This window comes from Carcharodon carcharias, chromosome 3 (assembly GCF_017639515.1).
Source record: "Carcharodon carcharias isolate sCarCar2 chromosome 3, sCarCar2.pri, whole genome shotgun sequence".
NCBI classification, from domain to species: Eukaryota; Metazoa; Chordata; class Chondrichthyes; order Lamniformes; family Lamnidae; genus Carcharodon; species Carcharodon carcharias.
This window is the reverse complement of record NC_054469.1, coordinates 137,586,913-137,603,360: the sequence shown is the minus strand read 5'-3', so window position 1 is coordinate 137,603,360 and position 16,448 is coordinate 137,586,913.

Sequence of the window (16,448 nt, the reverse complement as noted above, 5' to 3'; positions counted from 1 at the left end):
TAAGGTGGGGCTGGCCCCCATCTCTTCAGCATGTGACCAGTGATACTGTGCTCCTGAAGGGCTCAGGTGCTGAAGGTGGACAAAGGATCAGATACTTCTAAAGTTTCATGGCTGCGTCTCTATGATATGGCCCTGATCTCAGAGCGCAAGTGAGCTGACCTCGGCCAGACAGGAGTCAAACATTCAGATGCTATGTGAAGAGCTATGGAGTGTCTTCACTGGATGTCATCATCATCCTCCTGCGATCGAGCGACTATTAGGGCTTCCACTGCGTCTCCATGACTGGAGCATTCTCACAGAGGGTATTGGCGCTGCCATAAGCCAGACTGGAGTCAAACTGTCACAGTGGGGTCTCCTTAATGCATATCATCACCATTCTCTACAAATCAAGCAGCTATGAGGGTATCCCAAGCATGCCTTCCTCATCTAGCCAGTGTGAGAGTCTCATCCCCAACACCGTCGCCTTGGAGGATTCCCTCACCCTCACCCCTGTCAGCGTCCTCCTCATCGGAGGAGACCTCCAACTTCTCCATCTCCTCCTCAGCCAGCTCCTTCCCCTGTTGCAGTTTAAGGTTGTAAAGGGTGCAGCAGACAATGATGATGCATGACACCCTCTGCAGACTGTATTGCAGGGCTCCATTAGGCCGGTCCAGGCACTGGAACCGTATCTTCAGCATCCCGCTCCATTAAGTTGCGAGCTGCTGCATGAGCCTCATTATAGCGTCGCTCTGCTGCAGTCTGAGGCCGCCACACGAGGGTCATCAGCCACGGCCTCTGCAGGTAGCCCTTGTCTCCAAGGAGCCAACCTTCAGCCTCTGTGGACCCTGGAAGACTGCAGGGATCTGCGAGTGACTCAGGATGTAGGCGTGCACACTCCCTGGAAACTGTACGCACACCTGCAGGATGAGTTTCTGGTAGTCCCATACCAGCTGCACATTCAGTGCGTGGAATCCCTTGCGGTTGATGTAGTTCACCGTGTGTTGCGACAGAGATCTGAGCGCCATGTGAGTGCAGTCAATTGCAGTCTGAGCCTGAGAGAAACCCGAGATCTGGGCGAATCCAATTACTCTTGTATCCTGGCTGTCCCGGTCCCGGGCGAAACATATAAAGTTGTGTGCCCTCGCAAAGATGGCATCCGTGACTTCATGGATGTATTTTTGGGTGGAAGCTTGTGATATCCCACAGAGGTCACCGGTGGAGCCCTGAAAGGAGCCACTGGCATAGAAATTGAGCGCTGCAGCCACTTTCACAGCCACTAGCAATGGATGCCCTCCATGTCCCCATGGCACCAAATCCTGCAGTCGCTGGCAGATGTGACCGACCAGTTCTCTAGACATGCGCAGTCTTCAGCGACACTGATTCTCGGTCTTCTGCAGGAGTGAAAGGCGGAGTCTTTAGATCCTGGGTGTCGCTAGGCACCGACCAATGAGGGCTTGCTGTGGCTCTTCAGCGGCATGTGCAGAAGCCCCAGCCATCCCTTCTTCCTGAGGTTGCTGATCCTGCCTCTGCACAGCCAGGAGCCTCAGTCACTTTCTCTTCCATCATCTTTGCACTTTGTAGGCCATCAGTCATACAGCTAGGTCACCAGGCTCCATGTACTCTTGGAGACACATGTTTAGCAAGGGTGTACTAAGAACCTGTCCTAATTAAATGAGAAGGCCCCATAACATTTCCTGGAGAGTGCTGGCCACCATTTGGGTGGTCAGAGTTTAGTGTCCTGCATGACTGCCCGCAACCACACCCATCTCTACCCCACTCCACCCGACCGATAGGCGACAGCTTTGCCCATTGGACTGCATGCTGTGCTCTCAGCTCAGGTGAAGGCATTCTCCTAACTTGCACTGCAAGGCTGCCCTGTTAGCTTGAACCTTGGGGGAGACTGGTCCAAACTGGGATGAGGACTTTGCAAGGGGCTGTGAGCACCTCCAGCAGGGACTGCTCCATGGACAGCTTTAGCGAGGTGATTGTACAATGTCTCTAGTCATCCAATTGTTCTGCAGTCCACTAAAACACTCATGACTTTGAGGTCTGTGTGGCAGGGGTGGGTGGGAAAAGCTTTGGAGCACTGGGTGTCACTTTGATTCCTCTGCAGTTCTTGAGTGGGCAGATAAACTAGAAGTCCAACTCCAATCATGTCAATGGCTGTGCTTGAACTGTCTTAGTTTCAGAGAAATGGTCACTTTATACAGGTTTCTCTAAAGCAAGGCTGCTTCCCTTGTCCATCCTACCCCCCCCCCCCCCCACCTCCAACCCCGAATGCTTGTGCACTATATTCAACAGCAGGGCTGCCCTTGAGCAACCCCTTCCTCACAAGTCGCCTCAACCACAGGGCAGCCTTTACCACCGTTCCACAAGTTGCCTCAATGGTTGGGTTGCCTTTAACCATCCCCCTCCCATGGCCCTCAAGCTTGAAGTCTAGGTGACCCTGGCGGGCGCAGCACAACGTTACTGTGCACTCACTTCCGAGTTCCCCTCAAAGTGCAGCCCGCCAAGTGCATGTCTTTTATACGCTGTTTTGAAACACGTTGGCGTGTTTTCCCACCGATGTGTGTGGACAATCCAGTGGTGGGAGGACAATTCCAGTGGGCTGGCCTAATAATGATATGCAGATGTTTTACAATGAGGAACCTGACGTCCAATGGCGGAAAATGTGGCCACCATCGGCAGGCTGAGCAGACAATTGCGAGCTGGTTTCACACTGTCGTGAAACCGATCGTGCCATACTGTCCGCTCACACCACCCAACACCAGCAGGTGTGGAAAATCCCGGCCTGAGTCAAATGAAATTTTCAAGCCTGATATCAACAGATTTTTATGAGATAAGGGCAACAGGGCATATGGTTCACACGATAAATGGAGTTGAGGAACAGATCAGTCATGATCTAAGCAAATACTGGAACTGACTTATAGGGCTGAATGGCTTCCTCTTATTCCCATAATTGCCCTTTGTTTCCTATGCTAGATGTCAATATTTTGCAGTAAACAACATTACTGCAGTTCGTAACATTGACAGGTGATCCAAGGAGTTATTAACCTCATGGTATGTGCTGATTGAATTGCAGTTGGAAGTTCTGAAAAGAAAACGCAGCAGAAAAAAACACTCAGAATGGGAACCAGTCAAGTACGATGAGACAGTATTAACATTCGAGATCATTGATGACAGTCGGTTTAGGAACAAAAGATAGTGGAATGAATGCAAATGGAAAGTAAAGAAAGAACATAGAAGTTGTTTTGGACGAAAAGGTAAATAAGTGATAAAATATAAAGGTTAAAGTTCATTGCCTGCTAGAGTTTTATTTGGTTTAAGCTTTGTGCTTCGGACTGTCTGATATTCTATCATCCCCTCTGGCTCCTTCCATTGATACACTAACTTCACCATTCATACATTAAACATAACAGAAAATGCTGGTCAATTTTCTTTCACCCACACCTCAGCCTATTCCCTGTTTGAACACAGCACACTGATAAAAGATACAAAAGGTAAACCACAGTGGGTTTTAATGGACTGGAAATCTTCGCTGAAAGAAACTTAACAAAGAAAAATTATCTAGAGGATGAATATTGATCATATCTATTAAATTCATGGATTTTTAAAGTGCTTTTTTCAGTATTGATATTTAAAGCTGGTATTTATAAGAGAATAACTTTCCATTCTGATGTTGCAGTATCAATAATGTACATTAATACATTAGAAATTAAAATATTTAACATACAAACAGTTCTTAAAAGGTGTTTGTGAGTCAGGGGAAGTGATCTTGATACAGGCAATAGCCGTGAACAAGAAAAATACTGCAAAAGTCAAAATCTATAGGGGGTTCATGGTACTGATTTCTTTATCATCTTTCTTCATTGTCTGAACATCTTTTTGTTTCAAATTATTAGTTTTTCTTCCTCTACTACATGTGATATTACCAACTCCATTTTGAGAAGGAGTGCATTTCATGGAGAAAATGGACTGTGAGGAAAAGGATTTAACATTTTGGGCGGAATCGTCCCAGATTTGCACTAAGTGTGGTAGTGGGCGGGAAAAAGTACATTTTAACCGACAGCCACAATGGGAGCTTTTCACGCCTCATTGCATCAATCCCGCCTCACTAATAATGCATTCCAGGGAAACATGCCATTTCGATCATAGGCCGCTCTCATTTGCGTGCATCGCCATCACCTCGCCACTTCATCACACCGGGCATCATATTTAAAGTGCAAAAGCAAAATACTGTGGATGCTGGGAATCTAAAACAAAAACAAAAATGTTTGTGTTTATATTTGAAGTGCACCCAGGCTAACACTTCTCATTGCTTCCAGACAAGGATTGCTGCATGGAAGACATGGCCCCGAAAGACAAGAAGACTGCAGCCTCCTGTTATGACACAGCAATTGGTAAAGGCTGAGTTATTTAAAATCCCAGAGGGAAACTTTAAATAACTGTCAGCACCTATATTTGCAATTGGTATGTTTGAGATACAGCTCTGAATTTAGAAATCAAACCATGAAGCCTCCAGAGGTTTTTATATAAATTAAATTAAACATTTATTCATTTAACAAGGAATTAAACACAAACACATGTCTACAAATTAATACTATAATAGCTTTTAAATAAATCCCCTAATTAATCACTCCTAGCTAAATCTTCACCCAGGCAACAATAAACCATAGACTTAAACAGACACTAGGCAAAGCACATTTTATCTTACAAATTCAAAATGAGGTTCCTTCCAATTTGGTTCCTTCACACCGTTGTAAGTTTACAGGCGGCATGCCTCTGACCCACACACAAATCTCTGCTCTGTATATACTTGGCCTTCCCTTTGAATGCAAATTCTCATTGTATCACCAGGCCCTTTGAACTCCACCTCTTCTAACAATAAAACTCCTTTCATAGTACCAATTTTATTAGCAATATAAACATATTTCTTGGTATCTCCTAGCTAGGTGCAAGATTTCATCCCCAGTCTTTGAATGTTTTATTCAACAAAATGCAAATGTGCCCTCCACCTTACTGTTTACATCTCAAAATTACTATTCATCAAAGCACCCAGACTAGCTGGCTTTAATCCAGTTAAGACACACATTCTCACACCCACACACTCTGCTACAAATCCAATTTAAAATAATTTCCAATAGCATTATGACTTCTCCCTCCCTATCAAAAAGTGAACCAATCTAGGGGAGGCGATGCTGCAGTGATATTGTCGCTGGACTAGTAATCCAGAGATCCAGGATAATGCTCTGGAGACCCGGGTTCGAATCCCACCATGACAGGTGGTAATATTTGAATTCAATAAAAAATCTGGAATTAAAAGTCTAATGATGACCACGGAAACATTGTTGTAAAAACCGATCTGGTTTTCATCTGGAATTCTTTACCTGGCCTGCCTACTAGTGACTCTTAAATAGCCTAGCAAGCCATGCAGTTGTAGCAAACTGCTACGGAATCACAAAAAAAAAGGATGGGAACTGGACAGATCACCCGGCATCAACCTAGGCACCGGAAATGGCAATCTCAGCCCTGTCCACCCTGCAAAGTCCTCCTTACTAACATCTGGGGGCTAGTGCCAAAATTGGGAGAGCCACAGCCTGACATAGTCATCCTCACAGAATCATGTCCCAGACACCACCATCACCATCCCTGGGTATGTCATGTCCCACTGGCAGGACAGCCCAGCAGAGGGGATGGCACAGTGGTATACAGTCAGGAGGGAGTTGCCTCAAAATTGACTCTGGACCCGATGAAGTCTCGTGGCATCAGGTCAAACATGGGCAAGGAAACCTCCTGCTAATAACCATGTACCACCCTTCCTCAGCTGATGAATCAATGCTCCGCCCTGTTGAACACCACTTGGAGGAAGCACTGAGGGTGGCAATGTCCCAGAATGTACTCTGGGTGGGAGACTTCAATGTCCATCACCAAGAGTGGCTCGGTAGCATCACTGCTGACCGAACTGGCCAATTCCTACAGGACATAGACTGGATCTGCAACAGCTGGCGAGTGAACCAACAAAAGGGAAAAACATACTTGGTCTCATCCTCACCAGCCTGCCTGCTGCAGATGCATCTGTCATGACAGTATTGGTAGGAGTGACCACCACACAGTCCTTGTGGAGACGAAGTCCCGCCTTCACATTGAGGATACCCTCCATCGTGTTATGTGGCACTACCACTGTGCTAAATGGGATAGATTTCATACAGATCTAGCAACTCAAGACTAGGCATCCTTGAGGCACTGTGGGCCATCAACAGCAGCAGAATTGTACTCAAACACAATCTGTAACCTCATGGCCCAGCATATCCCCCACTCTCCCATTACCATCAAGCCAGGGGATCAACCCTGGTTCAATGAAGAGCGCAGGACGGCATGCCAAACATACCTAAAAATGAGGTGTCAACCTGGTGAAGCTTTAACACAGGGCTACTTGTGTGCCTAACAGCAGAAGCAGCAAGTGATAAACAGGGCTAAGCGATCCAAAAACCAATGGATCAGATCTATTCTCTGCAGTCCTGCCACATCCAGTCATGAATGGTGGTGGGCAGTTAAACAATTCACTGGAGGAGGAGGAGGCTCTACAAATATCGCATCCTCAATGATAAGGCATTTGCTACAATCATCAGCCAGAAATGCCAAGTGGATCATCCAGCGCGGCCTCCTCCGAAGAGCCCTAGCATCACAGATGCCAGTCTTCAGCCAATCCGATTCACTCCATGTGATACAAGAAACTGCTGAAAGTACTGGATACTGCTAAGGCTATGAGCCCTGACAATATTATGATAATAGTACTGAAGACTTGTTCTCCAGAGCTTGCCAAGCCCCTAACCAAACTGTTCCAGTACAGCTACAACCTTGGCATCTACCCAGCTATATGGAAAATTGCCCAGGTGTGTCCTGAACACAAAAAACAGAACAAATCCAACCCGGCCAATTACCACCCAATCAGCCTACTCTCCATCATCAGTAAAGTAATGGAAAGGGTCATCGACAGTGCTATCAATTGGCACTTGCTTAGCAATAACCTGCTGACTGACACCCAGTTTGGGTTCCCTCAGGGCCATTCAGCTCCTGACCTCATCACAGCCTTGGTTCAAACAAGGACAAAGGAATTGAACTCCCGAGGTGAGGCGAGAGTGATTGCCCTTGACATCAAGTCCACATTTGACAGAGTGTGGCACCAAGGATCCCTAGCAAAACTGGAGTAAATGGGAATCAGGGGGAAAAGTCTCCATTGGTTGGAGTCACACCAAGCACAAAGGAAGATGGTTGTGGTTGTTGGAAGTCAGTCATCTCAGCTCCAGGGCACCACTGCAGGAGTTCCTCAGGGTAGTGCCTTCAGCGTAATCATCTTCAGCTGCTTCATCAATGACCTTCCTTCCGTCATAAGGTCAGAAGTGGGGATGTTCGCTGATGATTGCACAGTGTTCAGCACCATTCAGGACTCCTGAGATACTGAAGCAGTCCATATCCAAATGCAGCAAGACCTGGACAATATCCAGGCTTGGGCTGACAAGTGGCAAGTAACATTTACGTCACACAAGTGTCAGGCAATGACCATCTCCAACAAGAGAGAATCCCACCATCGCTCCATGATGCTCAATGGCATTACCATCACTGAATCCCCCATTATAAACATCCTGGGGGTTACCATTGACCAGAAACTGAATTGGACTAGCCATATAAATATTGTGGCTACAAGAGCAGGTCGGAGGCTAAGAATCAAATTACAAGTAACCCATGCCTGACTCCCCAAAGCCTGTCCGCCATCTAGAAGGCACAAGTCAGGAGTGTGATGGAATATTCCCCGCTTGCCTGGATGAGTGCACCTCCCACAACACTCAAGAAGCTTGACACTGTCCAGGACAAAGCAGCCCGCTTGATTGGCACCACATCCACAAACATTCACTCCCTCTACCACTGATGCACAGTAACAGCGGTGTGTACATCTACAAGATTCGCTGCAGGAATTCACCAAGGCTCCTTAGGCAGCACCTTCAAAACCCACGACCACTACCACCTAGAAGGACAAGGGAAGCAGATAGATGGGAACACTGCCACCTGGAAGTTCCCCTCCAAGTCACTCACCATCCTGACTTGGAAATATATCGCCATTCCTTCACTGTCCCTGGGTCAAATTCCTGGAACTCCCTAATAACACTTGGTGTAGCGACACCACATGGACTGCAGTGGTTCAAGAAGACAGCTCACCACTATCTTTTCAAGGGCAACGAGGGATGGACAATAAATGCTGGCATAGGAAGCGAAGCCCACATCCCATGAATGAATAAAAAAAAATCCTAAAAGACGGCTTCATTTTTTAATAACCCATCTCACATTATCTCCTATAATTATTACGCTGCTACATTATCAGATGTATGCATTACATAACAATATATGCACAAGTCCTTAGTATCAACAGAAATCACTCCAGTTCAGTGCCCAGGTTTTTTAAATGTCCAATTTTCCTTTAAGCTTCAAACTCTTGGGGCAGAATTTTCCCGTTGACGTGTGTGGGTGGGCCCCGCACACCGTCGTGCAAAATGACGCACGGTGATGTTGGGCAATCGTCCTGACGTCACGGCAAACCATCGTGATATTTTGGTGGGTAGGCACACGATGATCATCGATGCTCACCCGCCATTATTTAATGGGCCACTTAAGGCACTTAAGGTGCCAATCGACGGTGATTTTTTGGCGCCCATGTGATCCTCAGGTTGTCGCATGGGCACAATGGGCAGGCAGGTAGGACACATTTGTATAAACCTCAGGCATGGGCGGGATAAGAGGGGTCAGCGGGGTCGCAAGTGTGCTGTCAAATATTTAATTTGGAAAGTTACTAATACTTGCCTGTGTGATCTGAAATACTTCAAAACGCATACCAACTGTTTGGACAGGACTCACAACCTTCAGGTCAGCACTCTGCAGTGAAGATCCTTTTCTGGGGCCTGCAGGTTTCAGGAAGCCTTCCCTTAACCTGGGAATGAGAGTTGTGCTCTCCGCTGGAGGCACCACCTCTGAAGAGAAAGGGAGGGCCAGAAGGGGGAGGAGGCCAGGAGCTTGCCTCAGGGGGCACATTCCAGTAGCCCTCAGATTGTGTCTCGCTGATAGTGGTTGCATGCTGCGCTCTCCACAATCTTGTGCTGGAAAGGGGGGACATTGTGAACGAAGAAGATGTAGACGCAGTGGCTGCGGCTGCACACGATGAGTCCAATAATGAATCCGAGGATGAGCACGCACCGGGAAATGCCAAAGGGGTAGACACTGACCCGGGCATACTTCAGGGAGGCCGGGACACCTGGGAGGCTTTAATCCAATGAACCTTCAGCTAGAATACCACAGATTGACCTCCAATAAAAGCCTGTGCTGCAGGCTCAATACTCGATACCTAAGTGCAAAATCTGTCTGGATAGGAACATTAACTAAGGGCCTTGTCAATAAAGCTCAATGTGACACAACTCACTCATAACATCATGGGTAACCATCCACCTGCGTAGGAAAAGAGTCACCATCAGCCATGGTAACATGTCTAAATTTAATGATATAACAAAATGAACTTAAGGAAACAAGATGACAAAGGTGTTAAACACCACACCAACTAATCATGGCCACATTGCATGTCAACACAAAAGCATCAGTGAGAAACCCATGGTGTATCTAAGGTGCCTTGTGTTTACGTTTTCGAGTGCCACGTCTTGGTGCTGTCCCCTCGCTGGCATTGGCATCTAAGACAGCCTGCTCACTCTGCTGTCTTTTTGGCCTCGATGATCTTGGCGGCTGTCCTCTGGCCCGTGGAGCCGGTGTTGGCCCAGTCTGGGAGGGAGCTGCCAGTTCTACAGCTGACATCTCCCCAGTCATCGCAGCCTCATTGGATGCAACGGTCACTGGCAGAGGGGCAGAGGAGTTGCTGCCCTCATCCGGAGCGCCCTGAGAGGTACCCACAAAGACAACAGACAGCTGCTGAGCCAACGTGAGGTCACTTTGGACCTCTCTGATCACCATAGATGGAAGGGCACCAAGCTGGGAAACTTGGTGCCTAGAGCATCTCCCACACTGGCACTGACCAGCTGAGGTCAATGCCGATGTGAGGGCTTACTGGTCCAAGCGCATTCCCAGGAAGCACTGATTGGTCTCCTGGAGGAGCCTCTCCACGAAAGTCGCCGCTTTCTCCATGGAGGACACATGGCACTCGGCCATGAGGCTCATTGCATCAGTGATGGTCCGCGTAGACTCCTCCATCATGGACATCACACCAAGCATAGCCTCATGTATCTCCGCCAGATGCTCCTGCACACCCTGCTGGACTTCCAGCATTTGCTACCTCACGGATGACTCCAGAGGCCCATCATCAGCCATCGACTGAGCATGTGCCTGGTCCCCTGCAGTCCTCCGACAGCTGGCACCATGGGCACTCTCTGTCTCCACCAGCTCCTCCAGCGACTGTGAAATGACCTCACCAGAGTGCCCCGGGATACTAATTGATGATCTAATTCCCACCAAGGTGCTAGTATCTGCACTGGTGCCTGCCTGGCAGAGATGGTGTGACACTGGTGAGTCAGAGACTTCAGGGCCCTCAGGTGTGAGAGGGGGTCCCTGTGCCTCCTCATCCCGGCCCTGCTCTGCTGATGCTGAAAGGAAGAACTAGGACATTGGATCAGTTAACGTGGAGACAATGTCAATGTGCATCCCTGTCCCCCAGATCACTATGCGCTCATCCTTCCATAAGCAATGGTCAAGCCATGTTGCAAAGTTCAATCACTGAACATTCAGCAGTGCCATGGCTGCTGGGACACTAATGGTGACATCAGTGCTGGACAAACTTACCTGGCCTTGGCACCCCAGCCTCACTGACAGCAGTGGATCTGGGTGCATGGCGCCTCTCCAGATTGAGGGCCTCCTGCTTGAACATGCTAATGAACACCAACTGGGCCAGCCCTCTGCCAGTCCTCACCTGCTTGGAAGCATTATGGGCATTCTCCGCCTGAAAAGGAGAGAAGAGCACTGAGTTCTTGTACCTGGAATCTCTTCACTGCCGTCCCACCCCAACCAGCGTGGGACATTGCAGGACTCCAGTGCCTCCTCGCCCCGCAGCTGCCACCCACTCTCACAAAGATGCCAAGCCTGTCCCCCCTTCTTGGCCAAATGCTGCCTACATCACAATTGGCACCACACAATCTAACCATGCAAAGCTAGGAGACGCAAGCATGTGGAATGCAAAGGGCAGCTGATGGATTGTTGCCCCACCACATGGAAGCTCCCCTCCCAGCATGTCAGCAGCCTGACTTTGACATGTCCTGGAGTTCCAGCACTGCGCCTGGGTGCAGATCCTCCAAGTTGCCCCCAAAACAGTAATGTGGGTCTCAGTGTACCACATGCTGCGGGTGCAAAACCCATCTCATCACCACCCTCTCAGGGTGACCTAGGCATGGGCAATATCTGCTGGCCCATCCAGCAAAGGACACATGATGTGAATGATTCAATGCAGTCACTACACTCAGAGTTGGTGGGGGGGCAGCCAGGGGGGAAAGCTTACCTGCTGGGTTGTGACAAATACCAACATGGTACTCACCCTTCTCAAGAGCAAAGGGTTGTGGAAACGCTTGCAACACTGGATCCAGGTGCGTTGCACCACATCGCAGGAGCTCACCACCTCCGCCACCTCCTCCCAGACATGTTTGGTCATGTGGGAGGGGGGCCTCCTCCTCCCATCCCTGGAAACAAGGACCTCCCACCGTGCTGCCACCTCCTCGAGGGCAGCAAAGCAATCATCAGAGAAACGAGAGGCACAGAGCCCCTGTGCTCTACCCTCCTGCCTGGCCTGCTCACCAGCAGCGTTCTGGGGAGCCCTTCTGCTGGCCATGTTTGACAGCCTTTGCAAGACTGCATGAGCTCTTTTAAACAGGCTGCCGGGTTGCCATTGGACCTGACGGTCATTGTAGTCCTGCCGCTGTCTGCCCACGCCTGCTGTCCTCAGGAGCTATGTTTCACGCTGGGCGGGCCTTACAGATTTTCTCTATCAGCAACATGTATAATCTGTAAGTTAAATGGTTGTAATGATAGCCTCCACCTGAAAAGTCTTGCATTTTTGTTTCAAAATTTGTCCAGAAATTTATAAGGATTATGGTCTGTATAAACAATTGCTTCTGATGAATTGTTTGCAACATAAATTTCAAAATACTGCAATGCTAACATCAAACCCAAAGCCTCTTTTCCGATCATTGAATATCTTCTCTATTGTACATTCAGCTTCCGTGAGAAATACCTATCGGTTTTTCAATTCCAGTATCACCTTCTTGCAGCAGTACAGCCCCGATGCCTATATCGCTTGCGTCAACGGCCAACTTCAACTGCTCAGCATAACTGGGTACTGCCAAAACTGGTGTCGTAGTTAATACAGTTTTCAAACTGTTGAATGACTTCTGACACTCCAGTGTCCATTGAAACCTCTTGTTCATTTTTAATAGTTCAGTCCCTGGAGCAACCAATTGGCTAAAGCTTGGTACTAATTTCTGGTAAAACTCACTCATGTCCAGAAACCTCAAAGCTTCTCGTTTTGTTGTAGACACTGGGAAATCCATGGTAGCCTTGACTTTCACATCTGTCGGAGCCACCTTACCTTGTTCAATGGTATGGCCTAGATACGTAACTTGCACTTTTGCAAATTCACTTTTAGCCAAGTTCATCACCAAATTAGCTTCTTGTAATTGAGAAAATAATCCTTCCAGATGCTGTAAATGCTCTTCCCAATTAAGACTGAAAACTATGAGATCATCAATATAAACAGCGCAATTGCTTCGACCTGCAATTACTTTGTTTGTCAGTCTTTGAAATGTCTCAGGTGCATTCTTCATACCAAATGGCATGACTTTAAACTGATATAGTCCATTTGGCATTACAAAGCCGATATCCCCTTTGATCTCTCTGACAACAGTACCTGCCAATATCCTTTTAGCAAGTCAATCTTTGTGATAAATTTCAATTGTCCCACTTTCTCAATGCAGTATTCAAATCAGGGTATAGAATATGAATCTGATGTTATCACTGCATTCGCCTTTCGATAGTCCACACACAGGTTTTGTATCTATGTGGTTTCGGTACCAGTACAATTGGCGAACTCCAGTTACTGCAACTAGACTCAATAATATCATTTTGAAGCATGAAATCAATTTCTTTTTGTATTTGTGATAACTTAGCTGGATTTAATCTATAAGGGTATTGCCTTATTGAAGATGAAACCTGTGCACAGACGTCATGTATAGCTAAATCTGTCTTTCCCAAATTATTCCCACAAATAGGTTTGTGTGACTGTAATAGCTTTTCCAAATCACTTTGACATGTGCTTGGAAGGTAATTCAATATTTCATTTAAATTTTCAAGCACCACCTCATTATCCAATTGGATTAGAGGAAAATCAATTTCAGAGTCCTGCACTTCTACCTCTTTCTCATTATCCACCATCACTAATACTTCTTTTTGTTCCTCTTCCCTGGCAAAGTACTTTTTAAGCATATTTACATGATACACCCTCTGCTTCTTTCTCCTATCTGGAGTATTTATTAAATAATTTGCTTCACTCAATTTCTTTTCAATCCTGTAAGGCCCACCAAATCTTGCATTTAATGAATCGCCTAATACTGGAAACAAAACTAATACATTCTCTCCAGACACAAAACTGTGAGCTTTAGCTCTCTTATCTGCTTTCACGTTCATCACTTGTTGTGATATCTTTAAATGTTCCCTAGCAAACTCACAGTCCCTATTCAATCTTTCCCTTAAACTTAATGCGTAATCCAAGAGAATAGTTTCTAAATTTTGACACACCAATTTCTCATGAATCAATTTCAGTGAACCCCATACCTCATGACCATAAACTAGTTCAAAAAAGCTAAAACCAGTTGATGCCTTAGGAACATCTGTAATAGCAAATAACAAAAATGGAATTCCTCTATCCCAATCCTGTAGATAATCCTGACAGTATGCTCTCATCATTGTTTTTAAAGTTTGATGCAATCTTTCCAAAGTTCTTTGTGACTCTGGATGCTAAACTGTTGACTTTAACTGTTTTATCCCCAAATTGTTCATTATTTCTTCCAACAACTGTGACATGAAATTTGACCCCTGATCTGATTGTCTTTCCTTAGGTAAACCATATCTTGTAAAAAATATAATTAACTCTTCCACAATCTTCTTAGTTGTAATATTTCTTAAAGGTATCGCTTCAGGAAACCTGGTAGACATATCCATTATTGTCAGTAAGTACTGATTCCTATTTGTAGTCTTAGGAAGGGGTCCTACATAATCCGTCATGACCCTAGTAAAATGTTCTTCAAATGCTGGTATTGGGATTAAAAGTGCTGGCTTAATCACTGCTTGTGGTTTCCCTGTTACTTGACATGTATGAAAGGCTCTACAGAATTTGACTACATCCCTATGCAATCCTGGCCTAAAAAAAACCCTCTGTATCTTTTCCTGTGTTTTCCTAATTCCTATATGTCTCCCAATTGGAATTTCATGAGAAATCTTCAAAATCTAATTTCTATACCCTAATGGGATAACAATCTGATGCACCTCACTCCAGCTTTCATTTGCTAAGACATGATACAGCCTCCATTTTCTCATTAAAATATCTCCTTTAATGTAATAATACTGGAATACATTTTGCTTCTATTTCTGAATAAGCTTTCTGATATAACTGCTTTATTTGCAAATCATTTTTCTGTAACTCTACTACCCTTCTTGAGTTAAACACTTCAGCTGAATTGTCCTGTAGACCTTCCTCCTAAACAATGTTATCAAACACAGTGCCAGCTATTTATATTTTGACACCTTCTCCTTGCCTTTTAATTGCCTGCCATTCTTGTTTTCCTTGCTTCAACCTGTGTTCCTATGACCTCATTACCACACAATCTAGAAATAATCCAGAATGCTCCTTCTGTAACACCTCTATTAAATACACTTCTACTGGCTGCTCAACTACCCGAGGCATCACCCACATTTGTGATCCAGCTATATCATCATCCTAAATAAATTGAACACCTTCAATGGGCAATTTTTCCACTACTACAACAATAACTTAACCTGTCCTCTATTGGATCTTTAAATTTACCTTCCACAATGGAATAGATTTAGTATTTCCATGAACCCCACTTATTATCACCTGCTCCTGTAATACTCCCTCTGAGCAACAAATATCATTATCCCCCAACATTAAAGATTGACTAGCCTCTGTGTCTCTTAAAATTTTAACTTCTTTACCTACTTCACCCTATACACCTGGAAAGACTTTCCCTTCACACACAAAGTCTTTTAACATTTCTGCAGCCTGCTCCTCAGAATTCTCTTGGGTAAACTGCAAACACATTCACACTTCTTTACCTATCACTGAATTTCTCTGTTTTACCTGTACACAAACCACTGTTTTTTCCTGTGTCTGAACCTCAGAACCCACAGTACTTTTACTTCCATAATTCTTCTGTACCCCAATAATTCCAACAAATTTTCCCAGTAATTTCCAACGCACTAACTTTGTGTGCCCCACTTTGTTACAATGAAAACATCTCCATTTTCAAATGTCACTCCTACCCTCAGCACATTCCTTTTTATTCTGAGAAAAAACTTCTTGGGAATTCCCAGCCTCTCCTTCTCTTCCCTGACTACTTATCTTCCTTTCACCTTCCCACTTTCCATCATTTTCCAATTTGAAAGGGTGACAAAAAAAGGTTTAGCTCTATGAACTAATTCATAATCATCAGCTATCTCTGCTGCTTGTCTTACAGAATCAACCCTCTGTCCCTCCACATAAGTTCTCACTATTGAAGTGATTGAGTCTTTAAATTCTTCCAAAAGAATTACTTCCCTAAGAGCTGCATGTGTTGTCTATATTTTTAATGCCCATATCCACCGGTCAAAATTAATTTGTTTTACTCCCTCAAATTCAATATAAGTTTGCCCAGGCTGTTTTCTCATATTCCTAAATTTCTGTCTGTATGCTTCAGGAACCAACTTATATGCACTCAAAATAGCTTTTTTCACCACATCAGAATTCACCGATACCTCATCAGACAGTAAAGCATATACCTCATGTGCTCTATCCAGCAACTTATACGGAATAACTTATACTGTAATAATAATATCCAGTACTCCTGTGGCTATTTCATCTGTTCAGCTATCTTCTCAATTGAAATAAAGAATGCTTCAACATCTTTTTCCTCAAACTTTGGAAAAGCTTGTACAAATCTAAACATCTCCCCACTAGATTTTAGGATAAAGGTTTTTTCATCATCCGAACTCTCCTCAGAATCCAAGATCCCTTTTTTAACTTGCAGCATTTTAAGCAGGTATTCTCTTCCTCTCTCTTTCTCTCTTTCCTGATATTTCAGTTCCAGCTTCCTTTATTTCTCCTGCCTTTCTGCTTGCTCCCTTTTAAATGCCATTTTTCTTTCCTTTGCTTCTAATTCAGGTTTGTT